This window comes from Giraffa tippelskirchi, chromosome 1, assembly GCF_054371585.1.
Source record: "Giraffa tippelskirchi isolate mGirTip1 chromosome 1, T2T-mGirTip1v1.2.pri, whole genome shotgun sequence".
NCBI lineage: Eukaryota > Metazoa > Chordata > Mammalia > Artiodactyla > Giraffidae > Giraffa > Giraffa tippelskirchi.
Genome location: NC_137275.1, coordinates 167,273,099 through 167,290,850, shown reverse-complemented (window position 1 = coordinate 167,290,850; position 17,752 = coordinate 167,273,099). Strand labels below are relative to the sequence as shown.

The following is a 17,752-nucleotide window of genomic DNA, read 5'->3' as shown; positions in this document are numbered from 1 at the left end:
TGGAATTCCAGTTGAGCTATTTCAAATCCTGAAAGATGATGCTGTGAAAGTGCTGTACTCAATATGCCAGCAAATGTGGAAAACTCAGCCGTGGCCACAGGACTGGAATAGGTCAGTTTTCATTCAAATCCCAAAGAAAGGCAATGCCAAACAATGTTCAAACTACCGCACAATTGCACTCATCTCACATGCTAGTAAAGTAATGCTCAACATTCTGCAAGCTAGGCTTCAGCAGTACGTGAACTGGGAACTTCCAGATGTTCAAGCTGGATTTAGAAAAGGCAGAGGAACCAGAGGTCAAATTGCCAACATCCGATGGATCATTGAAAAAGCAAGAGAGTTCCAGAAAAGCATCTATTTCTGCTTTATTGAGTACACCAAAGCCTTTGACTGTGCAGATTGCAATAAACTGTGGAAAATTCTGAAAGAGATGGGAATACCAGACCACCTGACCTGCCTTTTGAGAAACCTGTATGCAGGTCAGGAAGAAACAGTTAGAACTGGACATGGAACAACAGACAAGTTCCAAATAGGAAAAGGAGTACCTCAAGGCTGTATATTGTCACCCTGCTTATTTAACTTATATGCAGAGTACATGATGAGAGACGCTGGGCTGGAGGAAGCACAAGCTGGAATCAAGATTTCCGGGAGAAAATCAATAACCTCAGATATGCAGATGACACCACCCTTATGGCAGAAAGTGAAGAAGAACTAAAGAGCCTCTTGGTGAACGTGAAAGAGGAGGGTGAAAAAGTTGGCTTAAAGCTCAACATTCAGAAAACTAAGATCATGCCATCCAGTCCCATCACTTCATGATAAATAGATGGGGAAACACTGGAAATAGTGGCTGACTTTATTTTTCTGGGCTCCAAAATCACTGCAGATGGTGATTGCAGCAACGAAATTAAAAGATGCTTGCTCCTTGGAAGGAAGGTTATGACCAACCTAGACAACATATTGTATAGCAGAGACATTACTTTGCCAACAAAGGTCCATCTAGTCAAGGCTATGGTTTTTCCAGTAGTCATGTATGGATGTGAGAGTTGGACTATAAAGAAAGCTGAGTGCCGAAGAATTGATGCTTTTGAACTGTGGTGTTAGAGAAGACTCTTGAGAGTCCCTTAGACTGCAAGGAGATCCAACCAGTCCATCCTAAAGAAAATCAGTCCTGGGTGTTCATTGGAAGGACTGATGTTGAAGCTGAAACTCCAATACTTTGGCCACCTGATGCAAAGAGCTGACTCATTGGAAAAGATCCTGATGCAGGGAAAGATTGAGGGCAGGAGGAGAAGGGGATGACAGAGGATGAGATGGTTGGATGGCATCACCGACTCGATGGACATGGGTTTGGGTAAACTCTGGGAGTTGGTGATGGACAGGGAGGCATGGCGTGCTGCGGTTCATGGAGTGGCAAATCAACTGAACTGAACTGAATTGTTCTGATTAATTCCATTATTCTAAATAGCAGCTCTAAATTTCTTTCCTAGAAATTCCCTGCTTCTATTCAAATTCAAAACCCTATCATCTTCCATCTGGACTAAAGCAGCAGTCTCCTTGCTTCTACTTTTGCTTCTCTGTAATCCATAATCCACTCTTCACAGAGCTCTTTTCTTTTCAAAATGTAAAGCAGACTATGCCATTCCTCTGCTTAAAATCCTTCCATGGCTTTCTGTCACACTTAAAATACAAATTCCTCACCCTGACCTACAAGACCTCATGCCTTGCCAACTCCCTACCCCTCTTCTCCGGTCATTCTAGCCTTGTGGTTTGTTCTCAGCCATTCCAAACTCTGTCCACCTCAGGATCTTTGCTCTTGCCCTTTCCTCTGTCTGGAACGCTCTTCCTCCATGTTCCTGTGACTGGTTCCTTCTTATATCTGGTTTCATCTCCAAAGTCAGTTCTTCAGGGGAGGGTTTCACCTCGTTATCAGAGCCTCCCCTACCTGCACCTCAATCACTCTGGATCATGTTACTCACAGTATTTATTATTATATATTGATCTAAATAATTATATTTATTTGTTTACCTTTTATTTACATAGATTATTCCCCCCCATAAGAAGGTATCTAGTTTCTTCACTGCTCTATCCCTATTCCACACAATACCCCACAGATAGTACATAATACTCCACAACTGTTTTTGAATTCAGTTCAGATCACTTCAGTCACTAAGGCATGTCTGACTCTTTTTGACCCCATGGACTGCAGCATGCCAGGCTTACCTGTCCATCACCAACTCCCAGAGCTTACTAAAACTCATGTCGATCAAATCAGTGATGCCATCCCACCATCTCATCCTCATCCCTTCTCTTCCCACCTTCAATCTTTCCCAGCATCAGGGTCTTCTCAAATGGTCAGTTCTTCACATCAAGTGGTCAAGTACCAGAGCTTAAGCTTCAGCATCAGTCCTTCCAATGAATATTCAGCACTGATTTCCTTTAGCATGGACTGGTTGGATCTCCTTGCAATCCAAGGGACTCTCAAGAGTCTTCTCCAACACCACAGTTCAAAAGCATCAATTCTTTGGCACTCAGCTTTCTTTGCAGTCCAACTTTCACATCCATACATGACTACTGGAAAAACCATAGCCTTGACTAGATGGACCTTTGTGGCAAAGGAATGTCTCTGCTTTTTAATGAGCTGTCTAGGTTGGTCATAGGTTTTCTTCCAAGGAGCAAACTTCCTTTAATTTCATGGCTGCAGCCTCCATCTGCAGTGATTTTGGTGCCCAAGAAAGTAAAATATGTCATTGTTTCCGTTGTTTCCCCATTTATTTATCATGAAGTGATGGGACTGGATGTCATGATCTTAGTTTTGTGAATGTTGAGTTTTAAGCCAACTTTTTCACTCTCCTCTTTCACTTTCATCAAGAGGCTCTTTAGTTCTTTGCTTTCTGCCATAAGGATGGTGTCATCTGCATATCTGAGGTTATTGCTATTTTTCCCAGCAATCTTGATTCCAGCTTGTGCTTCATCCAGCCCAGCATTTTGCATGATGTACTCTGCATATAAGTTAAATAAGAAGGGTGACAATATACAGCCTTGACGTACTCCTTTCCCCATTTGGAACCAGTCTGTTGTTCCATGTCGTTCTAACTGTTGCTTCTTGACCTGCATACAGATTTCTCAAGAGGCAGTTCAGGTGGTCTGGTATTTCCATCTCTTTAGGAATTTTCCACAGTTTGTTGTGATCCACACAGTCAAAGACTTTGACATAGTCAATAAAGCAGAAATAGATGTTTTTCTGGAACTCTCTTACTTTTTTGATGATCCAAGGGATGTTGGCAATTTGATCTCTAGTTCCTCTGCCTTTTCTAAAACCAGCTTGAACATCTGGAAGTTCACTGTTCACATACTGTTGAAGCCTGGCTTAGAGAATTTTGAGCATTACTTTGCTAGTGTGTGAGATGAGTTCAATTGTGCAGTAGTTTGAACATTGTTTGGCATTGCCTTCCTTTGGGATTAGAATGAAAACTGACCTTTTCCAGTTTTTGAACTAATTAATTAGTAGTTAATTAATTAATTAATAACAAATCTACAGAACACTCAGGTAAATAGAATTTGGGATCCTTGACAGCTTTCTTTAATAACTGCCACCCCTCCTATTCAAATCTACTCTCCACTTCCTGCCCCATGCTTGTTGTATACAGAGTCATACCCAAAGCATTGAAGGGTTCATTTGGTGACATTGATTTAATAATCCATGCCCTATCTGACTCTGAATTAATCACTTGGATTTCATAAAATTTCCCAATTATGTAAGCTATCACTTATAGTCCTGCCTTTTTTTTAAAAAAAAAAAAAACCTTATTCATAAATTTATTTACCTGAGTAAAATCATCTAATAGGCCCAAAGCCAAAAGAATCTGAAGAAACAGAGTTACTAAGAGGACAGCACTTATTTGCATGAGATTATTACTATCAACTACAACTTCATCCAGATGTCATAAGAACAAATAAGATAATATCTGTGGAACATTTTAATGTTAATAAGAAACATTCATACACATGAGAAATGAAGCTATTGATTTTCTGACATTACAATGTGTCATTTACATGCTTTTACTAGTAATTATATTAAGGAAGGTCAACTTTTGTGCATTTCTCGTAAGTTGAGAAAGCCTAGCTGCTTACAGCATTTACCCAAGAGATTATGACTCAGAATTTGGGAATGTTTAGAAATAAATAAACTAAGTAAATTTCAGGAGTTTTTTCACCTTCTTTATTCTCTGGAGACTAACTGTTGTCATGTGTTATGAAGAAAGCATACATCAGAGAGCAAGAAAGCTCCTTAGAAATCATCTGACCCCACACCCTCATTTGATAGATGACAAAGCAATACCCAGAAACTCACATACCAAAGTCCTTCAAGCTTTTTAGGGCTTTGCCAGCCTAAGGCCATCTTTCCCTTTTTTCACTCTAGGGATTTTCTTTGTCATGTCCCTTCCCACGTGCCATTATTCTCTCACTCTCCTCTAACCTCAAAAGGTCAGGCTGGAAACCAGGAAGAGAGAGTAAAATGCTAAGATCAAGATCTCATCAAGAAAAAAAAACAAAAACATAATTTTGTCCTGATATTTCCAGATTTGGGGTTTTTGATGAGAAATAGCCACTCTTGTCGAAAGTATGCAAATAAGCTTCTGAAAGAATTCAGGTTAACATGGTCAACATTTTAAAACCTTGGCTAACTTGGATGCCAGCCCTCTAGAATGCTCAGCAATATGGAATGACACTAAATCCAGTAGTATGTATCCTAAAGCAAAAACTTACGGGGAAAATGTATTTGGGGAGGAGAAAAGTAGTCCTTAAGTATTCAATAAGAAATGAGCACAGCTGAGAAAACCCAAAGACGAAAAGGCAAGGAACAATACAATGGTATCAGTCAGTTCTTTGCACAGGGAAAAAAAGGAAGTAATGTTTATAAAATATCAAGAGTTTGAAGAATCAAAAGTCAAGAAGGTGTGTGCTACCGATCACAAAGAAATATTAAGTGTTTTCTGCTCTTTTTGAGAATATGGAGTAATTATAAATGAATTTTTTTAAGGGACTTCCATTTGTAAGTTAAAAGCATCCTCAGGCATAAATTCAGTTAACCTAAAAACTGAATTTGTTTTCAGATAGCTGTAGGAATACACCAACATTCAGACCCACACACAAAAATACATTGAAGAGATAAACTTCAATGGCTTCATATAGAACTGCTAGCATGATTTCTAATCATTATATATCCAAGGCCCCAGAAATTCAATTACCTTTAAGAGAAAATACTAGATGAAAGTAACCATGGTAGTTTCTATACATTGAATTGACCACTTCATCTGTTAATACAGGAGAGATAAACTTAAAATAAGCTTTTAAAATGTCAAGCAGTGGGGAAAATGTATCAGCAGACGTATAGGCAAGTTCTGATAAAATATGAGCACACTATTGTGGTGTAAATTCTACTTTCGCTTCTATTTCATGCTTCATTTTATTTCTTTCTTGTCTTTCTAAAATCTAGCAACAGAGAAGATTAGAGAATTCAGAACTAGGTTGTTTCATAACAAAATGGATTTCTTTTTTAATAGAGTAGAAATTAAGTAAGATGTTTAACTCTATATACAGTTTTCTTCATCCCAGGGTAATTAAAATGGGAAAAAAGTAGCACAGTAACTGATATTTGAATATGCTTTGTATATTGGAACATTATACTTATATTTTAAAATGTATAGAATTGAACCCTAAGAGGACATTATATGCAACAGTGAGAGTACTATATACAGTGTACCCCTGGACAACACAAGGAATTAGGGGTGCTAACCTTCCCTGTAGTTGAAAATCTGAGTATAATTTATCTATACACCCAGTTCCTCTGTATTCACGGTTCCACATCTACAGATTCAACTAACCCCAGACTGAATACTACTGTAGTGTTTAGTACTGAAAAAAAAATATCCATGTATAAGTGGACAGTGCAGTTCAAACCTATGATGTTCAAGGGTCAAATGTATGTGTGTATGTGTTTGTGTATGTATACACATTTAAAAATACATATATATTTAAATTTTAAAACATATCTTCATCATATGGAAAAAGAAGATATGGAGTATTGAGATTTGCTGATCCTGATCCCTTTTTTAATATGATAAATCGAACCATATAAATCTGAACAGAAAAAAGCTAAAATATAGTGGTTCAGTAGGTAAAGAATCAGCCTGCAATGCCCGAGATACAGGAGAGGAGGGTTCGATCCCTGGGTCAGGAAGATCCCCTGGAGGAGGAAATGGCAACCCACTCCAGTATTCTTGCCTGAAAAATCCCATGATAGAGGAGCCTGGTGGGCTATAGTCCGCGGCGTCACAAAGAGTCAGACACAACTGAGCACATGGCATCATACTCTGGGACAAACATCACCAGTGGTTAGTTGGTTGGTTTTATAAACAGCAAGTAATTCAATGTAGCTATCACTTTTTGCTTGTGAAGTATTCTCTGATTCTTTCATTTGAATAGTTGCTAATTCTATCTAATCTGATAACTGCAGACTGGTTTCCAGATTTCCTGTGTTTTATGTTAACAAAGTTGTACCATAACTAGAGTGTCCTGCCACAATTCAAGATGCAAATGAAGATCCATAATACATCCCCCAAATACAATGCCTGCACCCTTCCTTCAACATTCAAGCAATAAGCAGGAGTTCAGAGATCCAGTTGATCTCCTCCAGCTCTAACCCTCTCCCTGTTAGTTGAGATCCCTCATGCTTCCAAGTCTCCTCCTCAGCTTGGACCTTTCTTAGTGCACAGACTGCTGTGGGGATAGGGAATTGCAAATCTGTCCAAAGCACAGAATTTTGCAGCAGTTAATCTTTAGGAGTTTATTTGTTCTATAGAAGGACTCCTAAGTAAACAGGCCAAACTCTTTGATATCTTTCAATCCCTTTTTGCCTTCCGGATTTGGGCTAAGATAGACTTATACCTGTAGCGCAGATGGTAAGAATCTGCCTTCAGTGAAAGAGAAGTGGGTTCGATCTCTGAATCGGGAAGATCCACTGAACGAGGGAATGGCAACCCACTCCAGTATTCTTGTTGGAGAATCCCATGGACAGAGGAGCCTAGCGGACTATAGTCTGTGGGGTCACAAAGAGTTGGACACAACTGAATGACTAACAGTACACTACACTATTACTAGACCAAGACCACTGCTTATCAGTGTGATCAAGTTCCCCTGGCAGAAGACACGTTATATTAGTTTCCTTCTTGTTGCTGTTATTCAGCTGCCAAGCCATGTCCAACTCTTTGACATCCCATGAACTCTAGCATGCCAGGCTTCCCTGCCCTTCACCATCTCCCAGAGTCTGCTCAAACTCATGTCCATTGAGTCAATGATGTCATCCAACCATCTCATCCAGTGGCGTCCCCTTCTCCTCCCACTTTCAGTCTTTAACAGCATCAGGGCCTTTTCCAATGGGTCAGCTGTTCACATCAGGTGGCCAAAGTATGGAGCTTCAGCTTAAGCGTCAGTCCTTCCAATGAATATTCAGGGTTGATATCATTTATGATTGACTGGTTTGATCTCCTTGCTGTCCAAGGAACTCTCAAGAGTCTTATCCAGCACCACAGTTCAAAAGCATCAATTCTTTGGCACTCAGCCTTCTTTATGGTCCAACTCTCACATCCGTACATGACTACTGGAAAAATCATAGCTTTGACTATATGGATCTTTGTTGCCAAAGTAATGTCTCTGCTTTTTAATATGCTGTCTAGGTTTTTAGCTTTTCTTCCAAGGAGCAAGTGTCTTAATTTCTTAGCTGCAGTCATCATCCACAGCGATTATGGATGCCAAGAAGATAAAATCTGCCACTATTTCCACTTCTTCCCCTTCTATTTGCCATGAAGTGATTAGTTTCCCAGGGCTGCTGTAACAAATAACCACAAACTGGATGACTTAAAACAAGATAAATGTATTCCTCCATAGTTCTACGGGCTGGAAGTCTGGAATCTAAGTGTTGGAAGGGCCAACTTCTCTCTCTGAAGGCTCTAAGAGAAAACCTATTCCATCCTATTTTCTTAGCTTCTGATGTTGCTGGCAGTCCTTGGTATTCTTTGACTGATAGATGCATCATTCCAATCTCTGCCTCTATCATCACATGATCGTATCTCTATATATCTGTGCCTCTCTTCCTCTTATTAAGACAGCAGTCAAACTGGATTGGGGCTCACCATAATCCAATATAACTTCATTCTATTTTATTTACATCTGCAAAGATCCTATTTCTAAATAAGATTACATTCCCTGACCCTAGGGTTAGGACTTCAATCCATCTTTTGGGGGACACAATTCAACCCTTAATCACCATTTATGGTTGTACATGTGTGCTCACTCAGTCATGTCCAAATCTTTACAACCCTATAGACTGTAGCCCGCCAGGCTTCTGTGTCCATGGGATTCTCCAGGCAAGAATACTAGAGTGGATTGCCATGCCCTGCTCCAGGGGATCTTCCCAACCCAGGGATCAAACCCATGTCTCTTCAGTTCTGTTGCTCAGTCATGGCTGACACTTTGTGACCCCATGGACTGCAGCATGCCAGGCTTCCCTGTCCATCACCAACTCCCAGAGCTTGCTCAAACTCATGTCCATCGAGTTGGTGATGTCATCCAACCATCTCAGCCTCTGTCATCCCCTCCTCTTCCTGCCTTCAATCTTTCCCAGCATCAGGGTCTTTTCCAATGAATCAGTCCGCTGCATCAGTGGCCAAAGTATTGGAGCTTCAGCTCCAGCTTCAGTCCTTCCAATGAATATTCAGGACTGATTTCCTTTACGATCAACTGCTTTAACCTCCTTGCAGTCCAGGGGTCTCTTATGTCTGCTGAATTGGCAGGCAGGTTCTTTAACACTAGCGCCACCTGGGAAGCCCCATTTATGGTTGAAATGCCTCAAAACCATGGTTAGAAGAGCCACAGGCCTTGGTTCACCCCAGTTACACTCTCCCTAAAGTCTGGTCAAGGCAGCAGTGGCAGAGACTATTTCTCATTATCACCATGCTCCAGAAATTCTAAACAATGTCAACAACAGACACACAGAAAAGTGTTATCAAATTTGTGTTTTTATAAGATAATTCTGGCTGCAACACTAAGAATAGATTGGAGAGAAGCAAAAATGAAAATGTATAGAACAATAAAACTATTTTTATAATCTAAATGGAAAGTTGTGGCTTGGATTAAGTTGATACTAGAAGAGATAGAAGGAAGTGCATATGCCTGAGAGCTAGAAGATATATTTTGAATCTATATTTGGAGCAAAACTGATAGGATTCACTCATGGAGTGGATAGACAAGAGAAGAAATCAGGATATCCCAGATCTCTTGCTTAATCAGTTAGTGATTGGTTGTGTCACTCATTGTGATGAGGGAAAAACTGGTTTACCGAGAAAAACCCTTATATCAAGCTTCAAAGGCAATCTCACAAGAAAAAGTACAAAAATATAGATAAAATGTAAAGCATTACCCTAGTTTCAAAAAAAAAATCATATAGAGAAAACCAAGATAAGGTCTAATCCAGATTGTCATTTTTATATACTAAGAAGCTGAGACCCTAAAAGGAAAGATGACCTGCTCAATGAGTTAGAGCGTGGATCAGAAGTTACCTATCTCCTAGGTCAGACTCTTAGGGTCTAGCACTCCAAAAATTTCACCTGGTTTTTTTTTTATCATAATCCTTTTTCTTTATACCTTTTTCTGTGTGGGGGCCATGTCTACTACAGAGCCTGTGAAAATCACTTGCTCCTAAAGGCACAGACAGTGATAACAAGAAGGTTTTTCTTATCTTCAGATATTTTAGACCAGCCATACTCCATTCTTGAGAAGCATATGGCAACCAGGAAATTTTCACTTATTAAGCATTGTTTTCTAAAGCCAATACCCAGGAAACCATTCTAGAAGTCTTCTGAACTCTTTAAGAGAAGTGTAGATATTCAAACAATTTAGTCAGACAAACACTGATTCAGTATCTACTGTTCTATAAGCTGTGAATGAGTAAAAAAGATGACCTTTGATCCTTCACACCTGCAAGTTTTAAATTTAGTTGGAGAGCTTAAGATACAGAGGTAACAACTGGTTATGTGACAATGCTAGTCAGTATAAGATTTGGCATCAAAACAGGTAGCTAGCACAATGAGGGCCATGACATTTCAGAAAAGGTGGTCATCCATGTGAGTGAGAGAAATTAAAGATTGTGAGGCTAGAGATGGAAATCAAAGAACAGTTTGACTTTGAAAGGGAGAGAAGGAGAACAAATCTAAATGTTAATTGAGAGAAACTAATCCATCTCATGACCTGGCCAAGTCCAAAAATGGGTCAGAAGTTTTAATGAAGAGTAATAGTGTTGGTGAGTGGACTCAATGGAGGCAGACTAGCTAATCTGAGACTAACTAATCACTTTACTTGTACTTATAACAAACCTATGAGGAGGTATTATTCTACCTCCAATTTGTAGAGAAGAAAACTGAGGCATTGAGTGGTTATGTAACTTATTTCAGGCACACAGCCAGCACATGTTAGTGCTAGGTTTCAAGCCCATAGAGTCTGGTTATAGAGCCTGTGGTCTCTCATGTTAGTGCTAGTGGTTTTTAACAGTCTGAGGGAGGGGCATCAAAATGGACCTGATGAAATCTGGAAATAGTGACACAAATAAATGAGAACCAACAAGTCACTGCAGAGATAGGGTCAGATTGCAAAGACAGAAAGCCAGTTAAGTGACAGCTTCCAAATAGTAAGGAGAAGGATAAACATTAAGAACAGGTTCTGAAAAAATTTACCTAATGATTATGAAATGAGGTGAGATTAAAAGAAAAAAGAATGTATGGTAAGTACCGCCAAAGACAAGCTTCCCTGAGGTGGATGCCTGGCTGAAAACTGCTCTGGCTGCCCCTGATTCCACCACTCATGTGAAGAGTCATGTCAGCCTCTAAAAGGAAAATAAATGAAATACAATTTGATAGTGGAGACTAGCATGAAATGCTCAAAGCACATATATATATCTTTTACTTCCTTCATTTATTGCTCATCTTTATGTCTTTGTGTTTTTTCTGGATAATTTCTTATGACCTATCTTCCAGTTCACTAAATATTTTTTCTACTGTGTCTAGTGTACTGTTAAGTCTGTTTATTGAATTCTTGATTTTAATTATTGAAATTTTCAGGTCTAGATGTCTAATTTGCCACATTTCCTGTTTTCTGTCAGAATTTTTAAGCTTGATGTTTATCTCCTTGAACATAGTAAGCATAGTTGTTTTTATCTTTATTTAAAAATTATAACATCTAGAGCCTCTAGAATCAGTTTTTGTTGCCCATGTTTTACATTCATGGTATCTAGTCTCCACATGCACTTGGATACTTTGGTTGTTTGCTAGACATTTTTTTTTCCTGATAATTTTATAAACACAAAGTACATAAATTATTTGAAAACTGGAGGAACGTTTTGTCCACCAAAGAAGGCATTTAATTAATCTAATGAAGTGCCTGGGGACACTAATAATTCAGTGGGTGCTAAGTCGCTTCAGTCAGTCCAACTCTTTGCAGCCCCATGTACTATAGCCCACCTGGCTCCTCTGTCCATGGGATTCTCCAGGCAATCTGGAGTGGTTTGCCTTGTCCTTCTCCAGGGGATCTTCCTGACCCAGGGATTGAAGCTGTGGTTCCTGCAGCTCCTGCATTGCAGGTGGATTCTTTACTCCTGAGCCACTGGTTAATCTAAGTTCTAGATTTGACATTTTCTGGGCCACTCTGCTTATCTTTATTTTGTAAAAGAAATAGTTTACTTCTGACTTATACTTACATCTATGGGTGGCAGCTCTGTAGTTTATGGACTTCCATCTTTCCCTGCCTCTGGACACTGGTTTTTATCTTCCTAGTTCTGTGAAGATACCAAAAGTATAGTTCAGCCTCTTGACCACATCTCTCCAATTGGCGAAACCCTCCAATTTAAAAGAGGGAAGTCATAGTATCAAGCTTACTTATCTGGATTCCCATCCCTCTGTTTCTGGGATTGGTAATTCATCAGTATCGTGCTGGCCCTTTGATGCTACCAAGATTTTTTTTCCCTTAAAATTTCATCCAGCTTTCTTAGTCATCTTTTGTGAGAAGACTGGCTTACACTATCTTATCTTCTAACAGAAGCAGATATTTTGCTTCTGCTCTACCAGAGTTAAAGCCATGTCATCTTGAGGCTTTAGCCATGACTCTGAAAGGAATTGGTGAAGTGGGATGAGACAGGCTCTCAAGAGCCTTGCTGATTTTGCAATGAAGACTATGATGATACTTGAATAAGAGCACTGTAGTATATTTTAATTTCCTTGGACAGATTCAGATTAATCTTCAGAATGACAAAATGCAAATGTAGTCTTGTTAGAACTTGCTGATGAGACTAAATTTTCTCAGTGTCTGAGGAATGCCTAAGAAGGAAAAGGTAAAGAAAGCTATTTTTAAGGACCTTATGGGTCTGAATTCCTAAGTGAGAGTCAGTCTACTAATCTGGGCTTGGGCTACTTGGCATAGAGGATCCTATTATTGTGAAAAACTGGCTCCTCCTTTAATCTACAGACATGTTGAAGTTGGGGTAGGGATGTGGTGGAAAAGGAGTGTTGTGTTTTGTAGGAGGAAGCTATATTCTAAGGCCTGATTCTTTCCTTGCCTTGGAGGTGAGATGCTTATGAGATAGCTGCTAGGACCAGATCAAGGGTCCTTCTTCTTGCTTTGCCTGTCAGAAGTTGAGTACCTTGTTGTGAAGTATATGTATGAAGAGAACTAACACAGCTCATAATGTGTAACTTGAAACAGTCTGAAAGATCTTGAGGAACACAAGAGAGCTCCCTAGCTCTAGAAGGACCTTTAGGCAGCCAGAATAGAATGGTTTACTTTTCCACAGAAATAACCTTGCTCCAGAGGTTGAAAGATTAACTGAAAGAGGAACATTGCACATAGCCTTGCAATCCATTGGAGTGAGCTGCTCCTTTAAGCAAAGACTGCTGCTTCCTCTCCTTATTTTCTCCTGAACAGATTCTACCAGAGATGTCCCCCACAGAACACCAGAGTTGTGATTTGAGTACACATAGGCAATAGGATGAATCTGAGGAGATACCATCCACACAGCCTTACACTTCTTTCTTTTTTTTTTTTTAATAAATTTATTTATTTTAGTTGGGGGCTAATTACTTTACAATATTGTAGTGGTTTTTGCCATACATTGACATGAATCAGCCATGGGTTTACATGTGGTCCCCATTCTGAACCCCCCTCCCACCTCCCTCCCCATCCCATCCCTCTGGGTCATCCCATTGCCCCAGCCCTGAGCATTTGTCTCATGCATCGAACATGGAATGGTGTTCTGTTTCACATATGATAATATACATGTTTCAATGCTATTGTCCCAGAACGTCCCACCCTCACCTTCTCCCTCAGAGTCCTTAAGACTGTTCTATGCATCTGTGTCTCTTATTCTGTCTCACATATAGGGTTATCGTTACCATCTTTCAAATTCCATATATATGCATTAGTACACTGTATTGTTGTTTTTCTTTCTGGCTTACTTCACTCTGTATAATGGGCTCCAGTTTCATCCATCTCAATAGAACCGATTCAAATGTATTTTTTTTAATGGCTGAGTAATATTCCATTGTGTATATGTACCACAGCTTCCTTATCCATTCGTCTGCTGATGGACATCTAGGTTGCTTCCATGTCCTGGCTATTGTAAACAGTGCTGCGATGAACATTGGGGTACACGTGTCTCTTTCAATTCTGGTTTCCTCAGTGTGTATGCCCAGCAGTGGGATTGCTGGGTCATATGGCAGGTCTATTCCCAGTTTTTTGAGGAATCTCCACACTGTTCTCCATAGTGGCTGTACTAGTTTGCATTCCCACCAACAGTGTAAGAGGGTTCCCTTTTCTCCACACCCTCTCCAGCATTTATTGCTTGTAGACTTTTGGATAGCAGCCATTCTGACTGGTGTGTAATGGTACCTCATTGTGGTTTTGATTTGCATTTCTCTAATAATGAGTGATGTTGAGCATCTTTTCATGTGTTTGTTAGCCATCTGTATGTTTTCTTTGGAGAAATGTCTTTTTAGTTCTTTGGCCCATTTTTTGATTGGGTCGTTTATTTTTCTGGAATTCAGCTGTAGGAGTTGCTTGTATATTTTTGAGATTAATTGTTTGTTGCTTCATTTGCTATTATTTTCTCCCATTCTGAAGGCTGTCTTTTCACCTTGCTTATAGTTTCCTTTGTTGTACAAAAGCTTTTAATTTTAATTAGGTCCCATTTGTTTATTTTTGCTTTTATTTCCAATATTCTGGGAGGTGGGTCATGGAGGATCCTGCTGTGATTTATGTCGGAGAGTGTTTTGCCTATGTTTTCCTCTAGGAGTTTTATAGTTTCTGGTCTTACGTTTAGATCTTTAATCCATTTTGAGTTTATTTTTGTGTACGGTGTTAGAAAGTGTTCTAGTTTCATTCTTTTACAAGTGGTTGACCAGTTTTTCCAGCACCACTTGTTAAAGAGATTGTCTTTTCTCCATTGTATATTCTTGCCTCCTTTGTCGAAGATAAGGTGTCCATAGGTGCGTGGGTTTATCTCTGGGCTTTCTATTTTGTTCCATTGATCTATATTTCTATCTTTGTGCCAGTACCATACTGTCTTGATGACTGTGGCTTTGTAGTAGAGCCTGAAGTTAGGCAGGTTGATTCCTCCAGTTCCATTCTTCTTTCTCAAGATTGCTTTGCCTATTCGAGGTTTCTTATATTTCCATACAAATTGTGAAATGATGTTATAGTTCTGTGAAAAATACCGTTGGTAGCTTGATAGGGATTGCATTGAATCTATAGATTGCTTTGGGTAGTATACTCATTTTCACCATATTAATTCTTCCAATCCATGAACACGGTATATTTCTCCATCTGTTTGTGTCCTCTTTGATTTCTTTCATCAGTGTTTTATAGTTTTCTATATATAAGTCTTTTGTTTCTTTAGGTAGATATATTCCTAAGTATTTTATTCTTTCTGTTGCAATGGTGAATGGTATTGTTTCCTTAATTTCTCTTTCTGTTTTCTCTTTATTGGAGTATAGGAATGCAAGGGATTTCTGAGCCTTACACTTCTTGTCATGGGAGAGTTCTTGTTCTGGAGAGATAAACTCAGAGAAGAGACCCATTTGAAGGAGATTATAAATGTTTCTTAATGTCTTATAGATGCTTGAGCACAAATGCAAACAATAAGGATTTGTGATAAGGACACAGAATCTGAAAGAAACATCAAGGCCTCAGAAAGAAACCAGACCAAAGACTCAGATGCTTCTGCTCACGTATGTGTCTGATTTCAGGGTTGTTTTTTTTCTTTTTTCTTTCTTTCTGTTTCCCTGTGGACTAGCTTTATCTACTTTTCCATGCACAAATGGAAAAATCCAATTGCTGAAAGTTACAAATATTGTATGTTCCTCCTCCAGCTACCTGGAAAGAGACTATTGTCACTCTTTCCCTCTCTTTTCAAATTCCAAATCCCAGAGTCAAAAGCCTTCCCTGACCTAATGAACTGTGGTCATGGCATAAGGCCATGAAATGAAAAGATGACATTAGGATCCATCCTTTTGATCATATGGACCAATAGCAGCTCACAGGAAAGGTGGAGGGAATGTGGAGGAAGGTGCTGAGCAGACATTATAAAAGAACTCCACCAAAGGAAGCTCTTTGATATAATTTAATTTGTTATATTTATGAACATTCTGAAAAAATTCTTCACTCATACAACCAAGAACTTCTAAGCAATTAATTAAAGTTTTGCATCCTTTAAGAAACTATGCCCAATTGATTAATAACTAATATAGACATGGATTATATAATTTTTTAAATTTATGTTTAATATGTGAAAGTTGTTCAGTCGTGTCTGCCTCTTTGGGACTCCACGGACTATACAGTCCATGGAATTCTCCAGGCCAGAATACTGAAGAGGGTGGCCTTTCCCTTCTCCAGAGGATCTTCCCAACCCAGGGATCAAACCCAGGTCTCCCGCATTGCAGGTGGATACTTTACCAGCTGAGCCACAAGGGAAACCCAAGAATACTGGAGTGGGTAGCCTAGCCCTCCTCCAGTGGATATTCATGACCCAGGAATTGAACCAAGGCCTCCTGAATTGCAGGTGGATTCTTTACCAACTCAGCTATCAGGGAAGCCCTATGTTTAATATAGAGTTTGTATATTATTTTGAAAAATATAGAGAGTTCCAGACATTTTGAAGGCTATTGACAGAAAAATATTTATGCATACATTAAAATTAGAAATCTCTTCAAGAAAATTAGAGATACCAAAGGAACATTTCATGCAAAGATGAGCACAATAATGGACAGAAATGGTATGGACCTAATGGAACAAGAAAATATTAAGAAGGGATGGCAAGAATACACAGAAGAACTGTACAAAAAAAATCTTCATGACCCAGATAATCAAGATGGTGTAATCACTCACCTAGAGCCAGACATCCTGGAGTGTGAGGTCAAGTGGGCCTTAGGAAGCATTTCTATGAACAAAGCTAGTGGAGGTGATGGATTCCAGCTGAATTATTTCAAATCCTGAAAGATGATGCTCGAAAGTGCTGCACTCAATATGCCAGCAAATTTGGAAAACTCAGTAGTGGCCACAGGACTGAAAAAGGTCAGTTTTTATTCCAATCCCAAAGAAAGGCAATGCCAAACGATGTTCAAACTACCACACAACTGCACTCATCTCACACGCTTAGCAAAGTCACGTTCAACATTCTCCAAGCTAGGCTTCAGCAGTACGTGAACTGAGAACTTCCAGATGTTCAAGCTGGCTTTAGAAAAGGCAGAAGAACCAGAGGTCAAATTGCCAACATCTGTTGGATCATAGAGAAAGCAGGAGAATTTCAGAAAAACATCTGCTTTATTGACTATGCCAAAGCCTTTGACTGTGTGGATCACAACAAACTGTGGAAAATTCTTAAAGAGATGGGAATACCAGACCACCTTACCTGCCTCCTGAGAAATCTGTATGGAGGTCAGGAAGCAGCAGTTAGAACTGGACATGGAACAACAGACTGGTTCCAAATTGGGAATGGAGTATGTCAAGTCTGTATATTGTCGCCATGCTTATTTAACTTCTATGCAGAGTACATCATGCAAAATGCTGGGCTGGATGAAGCACAAGCTGGAATTAAGATTGCAGGGAGAAATATCAATAACTTCAGATACGCATACCACCCTTATGGCAGAAAGTGAAGAACTAAAGAGCCTCATGATGAAAGTGAAAGAGGAGAGTGAAAAAGCTGGCTTAAAGCTCAACATTCAGAAAACTAAGATCATGGTATCTGGTCCCATAACTTCATGGCAAATAGATGAGGAAACAATGGAAACAGTGAGAGACTTTATTTTTTGAGGCTCCAAAATCACTGCAGATCATGACTACAGCCATGAAATTAAAAGATGCTTGCTCCTTGAAATGAAAGCTATGACCAACCTAGACATCATATTAAAAAGCAGAGACATTACTTTGCCAACAAAGGTCCATCTAGTCAAAGCTATGGTTTTTCCTGTAGTCATGTATGGATGTGAGAGTTGGACTATAAAAAACGCTGAGCAATGAAGGATTGACGCTTTTGAACTGTGGTATTGGAGAAGACTCTTGACAGTCCCTTGGATTGCAAGGAGATCCAATCAGTCCATCCTAAAGGAAATCAGTCCTGAATATTCATTGGAAGGACAGATGCTGAAGGTGAAAC

At 39.4% G+C, this 17,752-nt stretch overlaps 1 protein-coding gene across 4 annotated transcripts in view; it reads right to left on the bottom strand.

Moving 5' to 3' along the window:
- Window positions 1–17,752, bottom strand: part of TMC1 (transmembrane channel like 1) — a 390,992-nt gene that overhangs the window by 224,905 nt on the left and 148,335 nt on the right. For 2 of the 4 annotated variants that reach the window (XM_081505441.1, XM_081505440.1), the window contains one exon: window positions 11,807–11,884. The exons of the other annotated variants lie outside the window; for them this stretch is intronic. The gene's annotated coding sequence lies outside the window, so the exon portion shown is untranslated. The remainder of the gene's footprint in view (window positions 1–11,806; window positions 11,885–17,752) is intronic. 4 annotated transcript variants of the gene reach the window in all.